Source organism: Nymphalis io, chromosome 2 (genome assembly GCF_905147045.1).
Source record: "Nymphalis io chromosome 2, ilAglIoxx1.1, whole genome shotgun sequence".
NCBI lineage: Eukaryota > Metazoa > Arthropoda > Insecta > Lepidoptera > Nymphalidae > Nymphalis > Nymphalis io.
The window spans coordinates 10,930,279-10,945,992 of NC_065889.1; positions in this window are offsets into that span (position 1 = coordinate 10,930,279).

The following is a 15,714-nucleotide window of genomic DNA, read 5'->3' on the forward strand; positions in this document are numbered from 1 at the left end:
CTTGTACCTGCCGTGAATGTTTATTTATTGCTATGCAAATATGCTCCTTCCCCGTTATAAAAAATATTATGTGTACACTAGTTATTGATTATTATTTTAATTTTTCGCTTGACTGTGTACAGTTTAAAAATTACGATAAATTAAAAAAAGGTAGTAAAAATATTCTTATATTTAAATCATTTTATAATACTTATTATAAAATGATTTTAATTAAGTTTGTAAAGAGGTATGTGGAGTATGGCCTGCTATAGGAAACATGCTTTATTGTAATTAAAAAAATGAATCGTAAACGATGATTACAGAGAGACTAGGTAAAGCATCTCATACCTTGTGGGGACCAAATATCGTGAGGATATTTATATTAGTCGAATGAAATTCGTATTCAGCAAGCCGCATTTGTGCTTGTAAGCTTGGTGTAATAAGCTCTAAAACGAGATGCCATAGCCAGCAGTGAGGCTTTTACTTTTTATTATATTTTAATTTAGTTAACTGGTTTAGAATTAACATATTAATAGATCCAGTTTAATTTTTTATGGAGCTTATTAAATGTTATTTTCGTGATAATAAAATGAACGGAAATTATTTTAGAAATTACATAAACCGGATCTATTATAACAGTGCAGCAGTGACCGATATTACTAATACCTACCTATATGTTAAATTAATCTTTTTTGAAAGTAAAAAAACTTCGTCTTTATTAGAAAATCTATATCGTTTTGATTTTTATCTATCTATAAATGTTTAGATAAGTAAGTGAGTTTTTAAGTCTCTTCGTATTATGCTTACTATTTATTCGTGTAATTTTGGCTCTAAAACTAGCTAATTTTCAAATTTCACCCTCAACTTCCTAAAACGCTTCTCGCAACGCGATCTAATATTTATACTTTTTCATCTGTAACGTCCGGTAGTATATCTTTTTTGTTACACATATTTTACAAAATATTCTGAAAAATGTGGTATATTTCTTCTATCTATTATATTGTAATTAATACCAACCAATGTCAAAAAAGTCCTTTTGTCTCAAGAGCGACTGATTCAAGAAACAAATATATGTTTGAAGTGTGAGTGAAATGCAACAGATGTGAGATGTGTTACAAAAATAAAATGGAAAGCTTTTACGAAAAATCCCTTGAGGCAGCTCTAGATTATTGATAAATTACTCATTATCCAATTTTTCTCTCAATAACTTATAGCATTATGAGTATAAATCAGAATAATGTAAACATTAGAAGACATTTTTATAAGGTATTACAACTAGACGGTGTTGTTTTAATTTCATCTTCAACTTTAACGTTACTAAATAATTAAAAAAACTCGTACTAGGCACACAGTAATATTTAACGTGGATGAAAACGCGTCCAGCAGCTAGTTATACGGTATGTCGCTTCTAAGCTGTAAGAATAATAAGTAGTGTATTTGACAAGCATTTATTATAAGAGGAATAGAAACGACTTTGATTGGTCAGCCTTGTTCTTAGGAATGAAATCAGCATGGATGGCTTTTAATTGGATATATATTTTACACGTCTGTTAATATTTATGTGTCCTCTAAATCTTTTTGTATTTCAAGAATACGTTTCCTGTTAGAATGGAGACGGTGCGTATAAATATTTGCGCTGTCAACTGAGTTGAATGTGAAAGTAGCGAATACTACGAATGTTAGGTTAATATAATAGCTAGTTAATTATACATTTATTTATCGTCTAAGAAAATTATTTTACATTCAATTGGTTACAGTCGAGATGACTCAGTAATCACATATATCAAATGCATGTTCAAACCCGAGCAAGCACCAAGTGGAGCTTTATTGCTTTATTTATGATTACAGCGTCGTTTATTATTCTCCATACCTTCTTCTAAGAAACCCTTTACAGTTTATTTCACCTTTCATATATTCTTACATTAGTGTACAAAATATACACGAAGACTCTATATTTAAACTACAAATAAAAGTTTTCACTGCGACGAGTTTCTTGCAATAATTTCCGCATAATACATAAAAAGATACATAAAAAAGGACGGAAAATTAATTATAACTATACATGGCAGCCCTGCAAAAGAAGAGACTAAAAGTAAAAAAATGATAGCCAGTATCTCTGGGGACTCTAAGAAGTCTAACGATACACCATACATCCAAATCTATTCAGGCATTTTAAAGTTATCGTATAAAAGTAAAAAAAGTCACATACATACATGAACTCTGAAAACATTACACTCCTCTTTTGGCCACTCGTGTAAAAACACTGTCAAAATCATCCAGGAAATTGTCAAAAACTTAATTTTCATCAGACTTTATACCGATAAAGTCGCAAGTACAACATATGTATAGTATATTATTAAATTTAAGGTCAACGGTAGTAAATATAAATGTTTCCTATACCATTCATTTTGGTACGGTTCAAATAACGGATTCCTTTATACCTCGCTTCGTAATGTTAGTAAGTAGTCTTTCCGTTGGCAAAAACGTTGTTAATAAATATCCAATGATCTTATAATTGAAGATATAAGTGGATGGTGTCATTAAACAAAAATATGACTTAAATTGGCAGTTGTCTATTTCAGCGTCGATTACTTATTTGTGTACAAAGACACGCTATCCAATCATTTCTCATTCATCCATTACCTTTATAGTTCTTAGAGATTTAAAACTTAAGTGGATGGTGTCATTAAACAAAAATATGACTTAAATTGGCAGTTGTCCATTTCAGCGTTGATTACTTATTTATGTACAAAGAAACGCTATCCAATCATTTCTCATTCATCCATTACCTAGAAGGCACCTTCTCGTGTGTAGTGACTTACAATGTTCATTGAAATAGTTGAAAAATGTAACGCCTTCGTGACCACCATAGCACCTTCGTCCACTTATGTGTTCAATTGTTCAGTATGCATGTAGCTCAAAGCTCCGCCCGTTTGGAGGTTGCGTGAGACGAAAAGTTTTTGTTGTACTATTTAGTATATATCAATGGAGTTAAAATAATTTATTTAAAAACTTTTGCTGTTCCAATCAGTTTTGTTTTTTAATATAATTAATTCATCATACGATTATAATCTATACTAATATTATAAATGTAAGAGAAACTCTGTCAATCTGTCTGTTACGTTTTTACGGCTGAATCACTTTTTGATGAAATTTGGTACGCAGCAAGCTTAAAAAAAATTTAAATTTAAGCGGACACAGGCGGCTTAAATTTTAAATTTTTTTTTTATTTCACGCCATATTTACGCCTTTATTTGTTTTCAGGTTATATGATTTCTTTTAATCAATTGTGATTTTTTAAACCCAAACGGCCACATTTTTTTAAATAGATTCTTTTTCTTTTTTATAATCCTGTTTGTTATGTTTTTGTTCCATTAATTTTTGATATAAAAAAAATAAGTTATTTTTGTTTTTTGTCTTATTACTCTTAATTACACGGCTACAATGCTAGTTAATCATAATCTATCAACTCTCATAATAACTAAGGTGTTTTTGTAATCAAATTCTTATTTGAGTGGGCGAGCTTCATGATATTTAAATTATTCATATATATGTGAGATTATAATGCTATTATATTCGGAAATCACGTGAAATTCACTTCTTGCGCCTGAACTCTTTCCGGTCGTGTTGGATTGCGGTCCCGTCGGATTATGAGAGTTGGAGAATAGAGAGTGCACCTGTGTTTACGCACACAATTGTGCGCTGTAATATGTCCTGCGCAGTTGGTTAACCTCATCAAACGTCATGAGTCCAGAGCGAGAGATTAATAAGAGATAATAATCGTTTTACATATACAAAACTTGCAGACGAATTATCAACGGATAATTAAAGATAATGGCAGTTCTCGTAAGATTCTTAAAGTAACGGTGCTATCTTCATAATAGTTATGTGTGATGAGTAAAAAAATCTGTCAGTTATGAATTACACGCTAGTTTGTGATGTATTATTTATTAAACTATAGAAGTACCGCTATATCGTGACGTGGGATGTTACTAAATTTATCTTTCTAATATTATAAATAAGTTTTTATTTGAATGTCTATTAAGTATTTAAATAAGACGATTAAATCATAAGGACTAGGCGGATTTTTATGAAGTATATTATAAAAAAGCGAAAGATGTATAATTTTTTGCTGTTGGTAATTTTTTTTCATTAAATTAAAAAATGTACAAGTTAAAAGAGATTATAATATCATTCAATACAACTTAATATACATCAGAACATACAAAATCATTAGTTGCTGAAAGATACAGATAATTAAACAAGTTTTAACTGTATTTTTTTAATAATGACAAGACTAAGATAATTGGAAGTTGAGACATGTTGAAATAAAATATTGCTAAGCTAACTTATATAAAAAAACTCACTATTACCGCGTCGTGGAATAATGAGTAACCAGTCATATTACCAGCATATGAGTGGTACCATGGCAGTGTTTTGTACGAGTAAGTTTTGCTTTAATTATTAAAATACTGACGTGTGTTACCTATCCAGAAGGAGTTGAACTAGCAGAAGTAACCATGTTTATACTAATAGACTAGCAAAACCCGGCATACTTCCTGCCTGTTTATTTATGTACATATGTATGTATACCTGTTAATAATCATGCGATCGGTTGGACTGTACCTATAAAGAAAAAGATAAAAAAAAAGATGTACTATAGTGCCGTCTAGCTGACTTCTCAAAAAATGATGAAATACAAACTTTCTATTATTTTTTTAAAAACTAGGACGGCCAAAAGTATCACCTGATTATGTCCTTTGGGCGTGTAGTTACACTGACTCACTCATGGAACACAACAATACTGTTTTGCTGCTGGAACATGTGATAAGTGGGAGGTACCTAAACAGAAGTGCTTGTTCAAATCCACGTACCTAAATATCTCAAATAGATATACCAACATATATGAATATGTATATAAAATAGATTATTTTTTTATAATACGAATGGGTAATGTTAAGATGGACACACTTAGTCCATAATATTGGATTAAACGGGCGTCCGGTTTAAAATAAAGGCATTCCACGAAGCCGCTCAATGGAAATGTTTGAGCGGAGTTGTCTAACAGCTCAGAGCAATAACTGATTACAGTTTGCTCACCGCGATCAGGCGAACATTACACACGCTTTAGAAAATGCATCAGTTTAGCCCCAAGGGCCTGTGATTGTAGCGGTAAAGCCTTTGTTTCCTTCCAATTCATTAATAGCACTGACTTGGTTATCGTCAGAGCTGTAGGTCTATTGTATTGAAATGAGTTCTTACATAATCGCACTACCGTTTTATTAATGTCATATTGATATTATAATTAAGATTACATAAAAAAATATTTTTTTATGATTGTCTATGATTATTTCATGTACATATATTTTTTATTAATGAAATAGAGTAACTACCGAGTTTCTTGCCGATTATTCTAGGTAGAACCGGTAGTTTTAAACTAAAATTAAACATTTGTTATATATATCTAGTAGGTAGGTGGACGGACTACCTGATGGTAAGTGGTCATCACCACCTATAGACATTGCCATTGTAAGTAATATTAACCTTCCCATACATCGCCAATGCGCCACCAACCTTGGGAATTAATAAATAAGTTAAAGTATGGAAACATATTGAAACAACGGTTTGAATTTGTATTATAATAGAAATCAAGAAAACAAAATGTGTCTATTATTTACTATGTAACGGCCGCGGCTTCTCTCGCGTTAGAGTGGGAAGGGTTAGGTACGCTGACTTTTTCTTTATCCCTGGCAACGTGTATGCAAAAATTAAGTAGTTAAGACGTGAAAGAGCAACAAACAATCAAACTCACTTTCGCATTTCTAATATTAATAAGGATGAGGATTTTATCATGTTTAAGCCTATTCATTATTGGTAATAAATTTAAGGGCTAAGATTCCGTATATCAATATGAAAAAACCGGAATTATAAAATTATATATTTATCTGTTTGTGTGTCTATATAGACTTTCTACTTTAGACAAACTTTATCTTAAGCTACTCATGATGTTGCAGTTATTATACTTTATTAAAACATGTTCACCGCGCTTAAGTTACCGGCAAAAGGGTCGTATCTGTAGGCTTTGTATGATCTCTGCCATACACGTTTCACGCACAAGTGAGTGTTTTTATAAGACGTAACGGTAAGGAGCCCTCAGAGCGCGAGTCATACACGCACTTGACCTTATATACTCTTTTATTGTGTTATTTTTATAACGCAATACCAACAATACAATCAATTTACCGTAGCGTCATTACAAATAACAGTTATAATATTACAAACATGTTATAAAATGTGCGGTAACTTATTGAATTAGACACAGTTTTATCTTAATTGAGCACTTAAAATAAATGTTTTAAGTTTTTTTTTTTCTTTAAATAAAGTTCGTTAATGAGAATTCCATCTAAGGAGGTTGTATATACAAGTGTATCTTGTAAAATATTTTTAACTGGTTTGATTATAAGGCTGCAATATCGCGAAGACTTTGGAACCTTATCTTAATCTTATAAATAAAAAATAAAAAAAATGCTTAAGATATTCTCACTAGCAGCCCCATTGTCAGATTGTCCCTACATTGAATTATGAAAGTGAGACAATATAGAGTTCACCTGTGTTTACGCACAAATTTCTGTGCACTGTTAAGCCCGCGCGCACTTGGCTTTTCGTTCAGAATGTCCGATATCAATCAAGTCAGGTCGAAGAAAACATTATAGGAAAAAACTTGGAGTCACTTCTTGCTTTGGTTAAAAACATTTTTTGAACTTTTTTTGAACTATTATATATTATATTATATATAATACAAGCATCGTGCGTTAAAAACGCGTGGATCATTTTTGCATAATATTTGTTTCTATTATAACTTTTTATAATGATTCTTGGTAATACATTAATATTTCTCCTGCGAGTTATATACAATGTCACAAGAAGTAATTCCCTGATATAAATTTAAAATAAATTGAATGCCGGAAAACTTTTCTGCATTTACAGAACAAATCAATAAGCTTTTAGATATGTCTAAATGTTTTTGCTTAAAGATTCAAAAACGTCACGTTCGAATGCCATAAACGATTCACAGTACGAGTGCCCATTAAAAAACTGTTTAAAGAAATGAATAATTCTATCGAAATTGCTTCGGAAAAAAAGAAATTACAACCATTATAAGCGGGAGAATAGTTGTGTCAACACGTACAACTCATTCACAAAAACTATTGCTCGCGATTATTATAAACGGAATCAAACAGTAATTTTCAAGTTAAGGTTTTTTTTGTCAAGTTGCTTGCAAAGATCGTGTATCGTAGTGGCCCAAAATGTTTTTAATTTTTAAGATAATTAGTACACGATACGAACATTGTGGGGCAACATGACGGGCTAGTCGACGTGGTTGGTAGATGGCCTTTCATGGATGGTGAATATCCGATGAGTGGCTGGTTTGACGAGCCGGTTGGCGTGGTTGGTAGATACTTGCTTTTCACGCCGAAGGTTGTGGGTTCGATTCCCACCCAGGACAGAGATTTGTGTGAATGAACATGCCTGTCCTGAGTCTCGGTGTAATTATCCATGTATTTTCAAAAGAAAAATAGTATATGCAGTATATCAGTTGTATGGTGTATGTTTCGAAACATACTTGTCATTGCAACCTCAAAATATTTCACGAACAAAGTATTTATTATGTATGTATGTATTAGTAAAAATGATTTATATACTTTTTTGTTTTACAGATATTCAATAATATTCTTAAAATACGGTACAAATCTTATAAATACGTAAATGTGTTTATTAAGTCTTAACTATTCAACACACATTGCACCTAAAAAGACATATGACGAATTATACTCATTTGATGCGGGTGAAGTCGCGGGCGGAAACTAGAACTTTGTATATTATCCGATTGTAAGGAATTAAGTCTCATCGGCTTGTGACAGTGAATAGGTAATAGAGAATGCTCCTGTGCGAACGCACACACGTTTTGTATCCACAGATATAAATTGATTTACATTATTTTAATATCATGCATATTATTATTTTTTTTATAATTATTTCCATTGTGATGCACACATGTGTATTTCACCAACCCGCATTGGAGCAGCGTGGTGGAATAAGCTCCAAATCTTCTCCTCAAAAAGGAGAGGAGGCTTTAGCCCATTCTGGGACATTCACAAGTTGTAACTGTATTACAATTGTGATGCTGTCGCCATCTATCTATATCTATCAAATTCTTAAGATTACAAATTGATGACAACTTCATATTTTTTTCTATTACAGTAATTTATCTGTGGGGGTTTAACATTAACTCTTTTTATACGTCAATGTTGTTTATTTGTCCTCACTTCTATTTTGGTTGAAATAGGCTTTACTTAAACAAACTTTTAAAATTTCATCAACATTTCACAAGTTAAGAAAATGTTTCAAAAAAATAAAAATTAGCAGGTTTTTAAATGACACGTTGGTCATGCGCCTAAAGTTTTTTCATTCGTCAGTCGGCAATCCGATGCCGTCCCATCAAATTATGAGAGTAAAGTAACAGTGCACTATAATATGTTCGGTTAACCAGTTAGCTAACCTCTCTTGAAATTGGCCGCGGTGGCCATACGGTACCATGTCTGTTTATTGGTTATACACCCTTATACATTTTTCTATATGCCGATGCTGAACAACGAGGACTTGTATAGTATTATATTTCATCGATGCCAAAAAAAAGTGTCACGAGACGGCGAAGAAAATAAACTTATGAAAGCCCTTACATGCGCAGGAGTTGATTATAGCCCTTCAAGGTCTCATTAAAGTACAACAGGTTACATTTTAACATGTACGGTAGGCAGTTGATGTAATCTTATGTAATTCTTAGTCCGTAACACGTCAACATAAGGGTCACAATTACGACCACTTCGAAGGTATTATTGTATAGACAGTATAATTATGAACTGGTTTCTCTCTGAATCTTCACGTCTCGAGAAATATCTTGCGATAGTATGGCTGTTTTTTTGGATAATTGTTTTTTTTAATGTATTTGTGCTTTGAAACGTTGTACTCAATAATATTATAAATTCAAATGAGAGTATGTTTGTTTATAATGTAATTTGTAATTTTGTACACGGTCCAGAAAAGGACATAACTCCCCCTCCGCCTACACGCGGGCGAAGATCCTGGCGAAAACGTTAAGAAGATTATTAGAAAACTTTTTGGTTTAATCTTCTTATACAAAAAGCATGACTTGAGGCATATAAAATATGTAATTTATGTATACATAACTAGATAAACATTCAATAATCATTCATGTGTTTATTAAAATATTTATGTCATACTTATATAACTGATAGAAACATATGAAGGAAAGAGACAAAAATAGTTTTTCTACGTTTAGTAACTTTGATAAGTTTTTTTTTACGTAGTATTTTTGTTTAACTGTAAAATATGAACCGTTATAAATTATACATGTTTTTATTACTAATTAACGGTATTGATTATTATCTTTGCAAAAAAATAATAACAGACAACAGTACCCGTTTGCGTGCAAATATTTATTTGCATAGCGATTGGCTTGTGGATTCGGAGCAACTTTGTGCCAAAATATTCATAATTATAAAACTTACATTATGGACAGTCCTACTATGGAGATTTTGAAACAAATAACTTAAATTATTTTAATGCTGTAATTGTTTTTTATTTTATTTAGTTAAGAGAGACAGTCAAGTATAGGATACGTGATGATGACGATGCCAGAAATCCTAACCATACCTTACCAAAGAAACGCCAACCTTACTAAGATGTCACTGCAAATACATTAACTCACTCACCTTTAAAAATAGAATAACAAAGTATTGTTGTTTAGAAGTAGAATAAATGATTATTGGGTAGTATCTACCGAGGCAGGCTTCCACAAAGTCCTACCAAGTCAATAATATTGATAAGTAATTATTGCGTAAATCCGAAATGATAAAACAAATACTAGCTATCTTTTATCTCTATGTATCCTTTATGTAATACATAAATACCGTAAAATATCCGTCAGGTGGGCAAATATTTATTTTAATGAAAATATGTTTCAGCTTATTTCTTTTTCTTGTATAAGATTAATAATGTTTTTGTAATTAATCATTATTTGGTATCGACCTTTCTTATAAACGTTGCCGAGTGATTAGTTAAACGATGCTGCGTCTTCTTCTTTCGAATGTCAAATCAATATTGACAGAAAGAGCGAAATCAGTGTTTATTGCGTAAATATTAGACCGAATATTTGGCCGTATTAGTATTAGATATTGATAAGAAAAAAATTCAATCAATATTTAAAATTAGAAATGAAACGTCAGATTCATAATTAATCTTAGTCATAATCGGTTTTACTTGCAGACGTTGTTTAGCGAACGGTTTGTCAAACAATGCCGCGTCTTCTTTTTTTGAATGTCAAATTAATGACAACAGAAAGGGATAAATCAATATCTTAACTAGTCAGTAGCTAATCAAAGTTTATAAGTAATGTCAAATATTATTTTTCTGTACATAAATGAGGAAATTTCAATCGCAGTTCAAAAATGTACTCACCGAAGTCAATGAAGGTATCCAGATGCGCGTCGTAGAGCAATGACTCTCACACTTGACCTTGCACGAGCGAGTACCGCGAAACCTCCGCGGTGCCTGTTTTATACTGGCTTCATTTTATGTACACACGGACGGTTTGAACAACGCGCTCGAGCCTTGTGTTAATTGTACGCCTCGGTTTCGCTCGGGTACGATTGACAAATAATGTTCCGTTTTAAAAGTAAATATTATGTTTATATGCAATTCATTTTTATTTTCATTTGAACTATTTATAAAATATAAAAAATTCTAAAATTAAATTATATTTATTCCTGTCATTGCCATCTATTTGTATGTATGTATGTGTTAATCTCAGTACAAGGATCACACTATCCTGTGAATTATCCTAAAGAAAATTGGCTAGAAAGATGTATTAACTTTGTATTTAGGTAAGGTTTTACTTTTTAAGTTTATCATACATACATTTATTTCCCAAAAAGAACGCATTTTTATTAGAGCCAAGCGAAACTTGGTCGCCCAGGTAGTCTTATATTATGTATATCAGTAATATATCTAAGCTCTTCGCTCAAGTACTCTTATCGTAATAATCGAGCTAACGAAAAATGCATTATATGTAAACCATATCCAACTGATGCTTTAGATTCAAGGTTAGATATACATACATAGTCAAAAGAGGGCCCAATACGTCAAATCGTAAACCCATTCTGATAAAGAAAAAAGTTTATATTAATGAGGTTTTAGTTAATGTGCACTAGATTATTGAAGCGCTGATTTTTTGTTGTAAAATTGTTTGTTGCCAACACGTAAAACCTACCTGTCTCAGTTGACAATACGGAGACCGATTACCAACCAAATACACATCTATGAATTATTCTGTTGTCGTTTTGTAAAATTATTTATAGAAAAAATTAAAATATGATTGATTTTTTTTAAATTTTTTTAATTGCCGCGCGCAACATCAGTATGTATATCAACAAGCTAATTCCAACCAGATTATGTAGACCTATCGTACTACAAAATTGATCAACAAAACTGAAATAATAATTCACGCTCAGGTAGCTTAATTGACTGGCATATCATATTGTAATTTTTTTTTAATAATACGATTAAAAAAACTTATTTCATGGTGTAATATATGCATTCATCTATGTTCTATTTCGTTTGCAAAAGATTTTATTTATATATAATAGTAAAACCCGTTGTGTGCATATACAGTTCATGATAATTATAAAAAATAAGTATTTAGTAATAAGATCCATGAGGGGAATATGTTAGCTGTAACGCGGTTACTGGTATCGGCTTTCATACACATTAACATAGAACTTGATCATTTTATACTGTTGGTTGTAATAACTAAAAAAAAATCACAAATGTTTGCCTAGTAAAACCGTAAAGTAAAACAATGAAAAATCACCGATACATATATTTATCAATCTCTTCATATATTTATCATGCTCATTGGCAAAACAATCTACGATCTTTGCCACAATAATCTAAACGTAAATTTGAAAAATAAAAAAAATATACAATTATATTTATCTGTCGTCGTGTATTGTAATCGATTTCGTAAATAGAATACCGACATTTAAATAAAAATAAGTTACATGAAAAAAGTAATTTATAAATGTTACTCTTCATCACAATTGTATTAGTTTTATTGATTGTGTTATTTTATGATGAAAAAACAAGCGATGAGATGACAAGCCTGAAAAAAATTTTATTACCATATAATAACGGTTTGGAGATAATTTCAACCCAGAGAGGCAAGTACTGTCTGGGTTGGTTCCACACACTCAGCACTTATTCTTGCGCCAAATAGCACGCCAAGTATTGTTGTGTTTCGGTTCGAAGGATGAGTGAGCTAGTATAATTACAGGCAGAAGGGACATAACTCCTTAGTTTCAAAGGTTTGGTGGCGCGTTGGCGACGATAGAAATGGCCAATATTTCTTACAGTGCCAATGTGCATTGGTGGTGGTGGCCACTTATCATTAGGTGGCCCATTTGCGAGTTAGTCCTGCGGGTTTTTTATATGTTATAGATAGGTGGACGGGCAAATGGGCAACCTGATATTAAGTGGTCACTACCGGCCATAGACATTAGCAATGTAAGAAATATTAAACATTACTTACATCGCCAATGCGCGTCCAACCTTGGGAACGAAGAAGGTGCATTTGAGTGTATTTTATTCAACGGACATTCAGTTTTCATTCTTATTTTTCTTCCCATTGAGATGAATTATAAAGACAAATTTATAAAGTGAAAACTTAATTGTACGTATTTGAACAAGCTACCTTCAGTTGTGATTAACGTGTTCTATCTACAGAGCCATCTCGGCTCTAATTGCCGCATTAGAGAAGGGTTATCGTATGTAAAACTTAACGCATACTTTAATGTTAGCAATAAAATTTGTAACTATGTAACACTATGTATGTAGTTACTGTACAATTTATAAGTAATTACTAAGGTACTTATTTACACCTACTATATTCTGTATGAAACAAAGAAGGATTCTCGTATGTCAAGTTTGTTGCATAAAAATATAAATTTTACATATAATTTAAACTAGCGCTCTTTAAATAAATCATGTTTTATATAACGAATGTTTTATTAAAAAAAAAACTCTTAAGAAGTTGCTTGTGAAAATGTCTGTGTTTTTAGATTTTCAATATAATTTAAAAAATTCTAATTTATGCAAATCAATTGAAATAAATATACAATATTAAACGATGAAACGCGTATCTTACTTTGACTTTCCACTTAGTAGGCCTATGCTGTGTGTCAGTCAAACTCGAAACTCACCCTAGAAAACGGTCGTGAAATGTCAGAAAGTGATATGCGACATTGACCATAATAATCATAACATTTCAAGAATACACGCATCAAAATAGTATGTCACCATAAGTCAGTTGTCAATATTTAACGGCTGAGTAATGAAGTTCTTACAAAATAGCACTACTGTGCCCATCAAACTATGGTGCGTGGCACCCTTTAGAATCGATAGTCGTTTCGATCGTAAAGTTGTGATATCTTTTTACTGGTGGTAGAGCTTTGTGCAAGCTCGTCTGTGTAGGTACCACCCATTCATCAGATATTATACCGCAAAACAGCAGTACATGGTATTGTTGTGTTCCGTTTTGAAGGGTGAGTGAGAGTCTTCCTATTACATATATAAAACAAAAAAAAAAACTTAATAACGGTGAATTTCTATTTGATGAGTCAATTCCTTGTAATAATAATGTCACATATTATCATTTTATGTTATTTCACAATCGAATTATAGTCGGAGTTCCCAGTTTGTTCTAAGAGAATGTTCCGTAGAATACATAAGGAATATAATATACTCGTTATTGATTTACAATAATTGATTGTACAAATGTATGATCGATTTCAATATAATATATTAAGGAATAAATTAATTACTGTTAAACAAAAAACATTACATGTTTATACAAGCTTCTCCGCGCGGTTTTATGCTCTGCCCCCGTGAGTGATGTTAATAACCATATTAATTAATTTTTACCCTTACTAATAAGTTTTGTATTACGCTTATATATAATAATTATATACAATGTTTTGTCTTTTTCTTTCAAATGTTACCATATTGATAACAGAAAGAGACAAAGCAGTCTGTAACTATTCATCCTCATTTATATATTAGTTGAGCCGATCGACGTTTTAACAAAGAAAGAATTAAACTCAAATCTCATCGTAGATTGCGATCGTGAATTGTCAAAAAATTACATACAACGTTAACTTAATAAAAGAGACATAATAATGAAACGATACAAGTATCAAAAAAGCATTACACTTTAAGTAGGTTTCAACATTTTAACGATTGAGATACGAAGTGTCCTTAAAAAAATAGCACTGTCTCTATTCAACAGCGACTCTTCTTTAAGCAAACTCTAAACCAGTCTGTGTAATTCACGATCTTTATATAACATCTATGGAAACAACTTTATGTACATTACGACAAACAAACGGTACCTCGTGTCTGTTTCGTTATGTGTGACTAAGGAATTGTTTACGGCTCGGACAAGTCGGCTTGATACTTTATCTGTATCTACGGCGCAAGAAGTTAATCTATCGTATGGGACATGTCTCCGCTGCAATTTATACTACAGGAATGGCTCTATGCTGCTTTGCAAGTTGTTTTTTTGTTCTTATTTATTTCAGGAAGGTAGACTAGCAAGTGAACTTAAAGGTTACTCACCAAATCACCTTTAACCATAGACAATTACATCGTCAATAGCTGAGATATCCTAGTGCTTAGAATATATAAATCTTAACCGAAGATTGCAGGCCCAAACCCGGGTAAGCACCAATTATTTTTAGGTGCTTAGTTTGTGTTTATAATTGTCATCTTGTACTAGGCGATGAAGGATAACATCGCGAGAAATCCTGCCTTGTATTAGCGGTAGCGATTAGTAAAGCTTGCACAGATAGACGACAGAAGTAACTGTATATAAATAAAATTGAAGTCTGTCTGTGATTTCAAAATAACAATCTTTACAAAATAACAATTTAATAAAACAATCATTTTTTTTATTTTTGTCTGTCTGTCTGTTTTTCCAGGCTAATTTCGGAAACGGCTAAAAATTACAAATTGAAATAAGTAAATTATAGTAAGAGTATTGAATATATCTATTTTTGTTGTTCGTTTTTTGTTGTTATAACATATGTCGCGACCATTAGCCCATAGACGGCGGTGTGGTCAAAACGTCAATTTCTGAATCGCGGTGTCCGGATTTTATTGTGAAGTGTGTGTTGATTAAACTAAGTAAAGTAAAACTATTGAATTAAATGTTTTGTATTAACTATCAAGGATGTAATTCTAACTCGATTGTAAATCTTTTCCATTAGTAGTTTTATGTTAAATGTTTATATATTATTACTTTTTACTTCTATGTTTAGTTAGGTTAGTTGCAGTATTTAATAAAGTTTGCATTCAATTGTTAAGTTTTATCCATTTTACAGTGGGTTAATAAGATTAGAATAGTTGTTATTTTCTTTTATTAGTTATATGTTATTATTTTTGTTTTGAATAATGTCTTTAATTTATAGATAAAAATAAAATTGAAGTGTCTGTCTGTGATTTCAAAATAACTGTCTCTTTTAAGGTTAAAATGGCTATTCGCGATTTACCAAAACAGTCATTTTCAAAATGTTGTCTGTCAAAAGTTATAAAAATACGTAT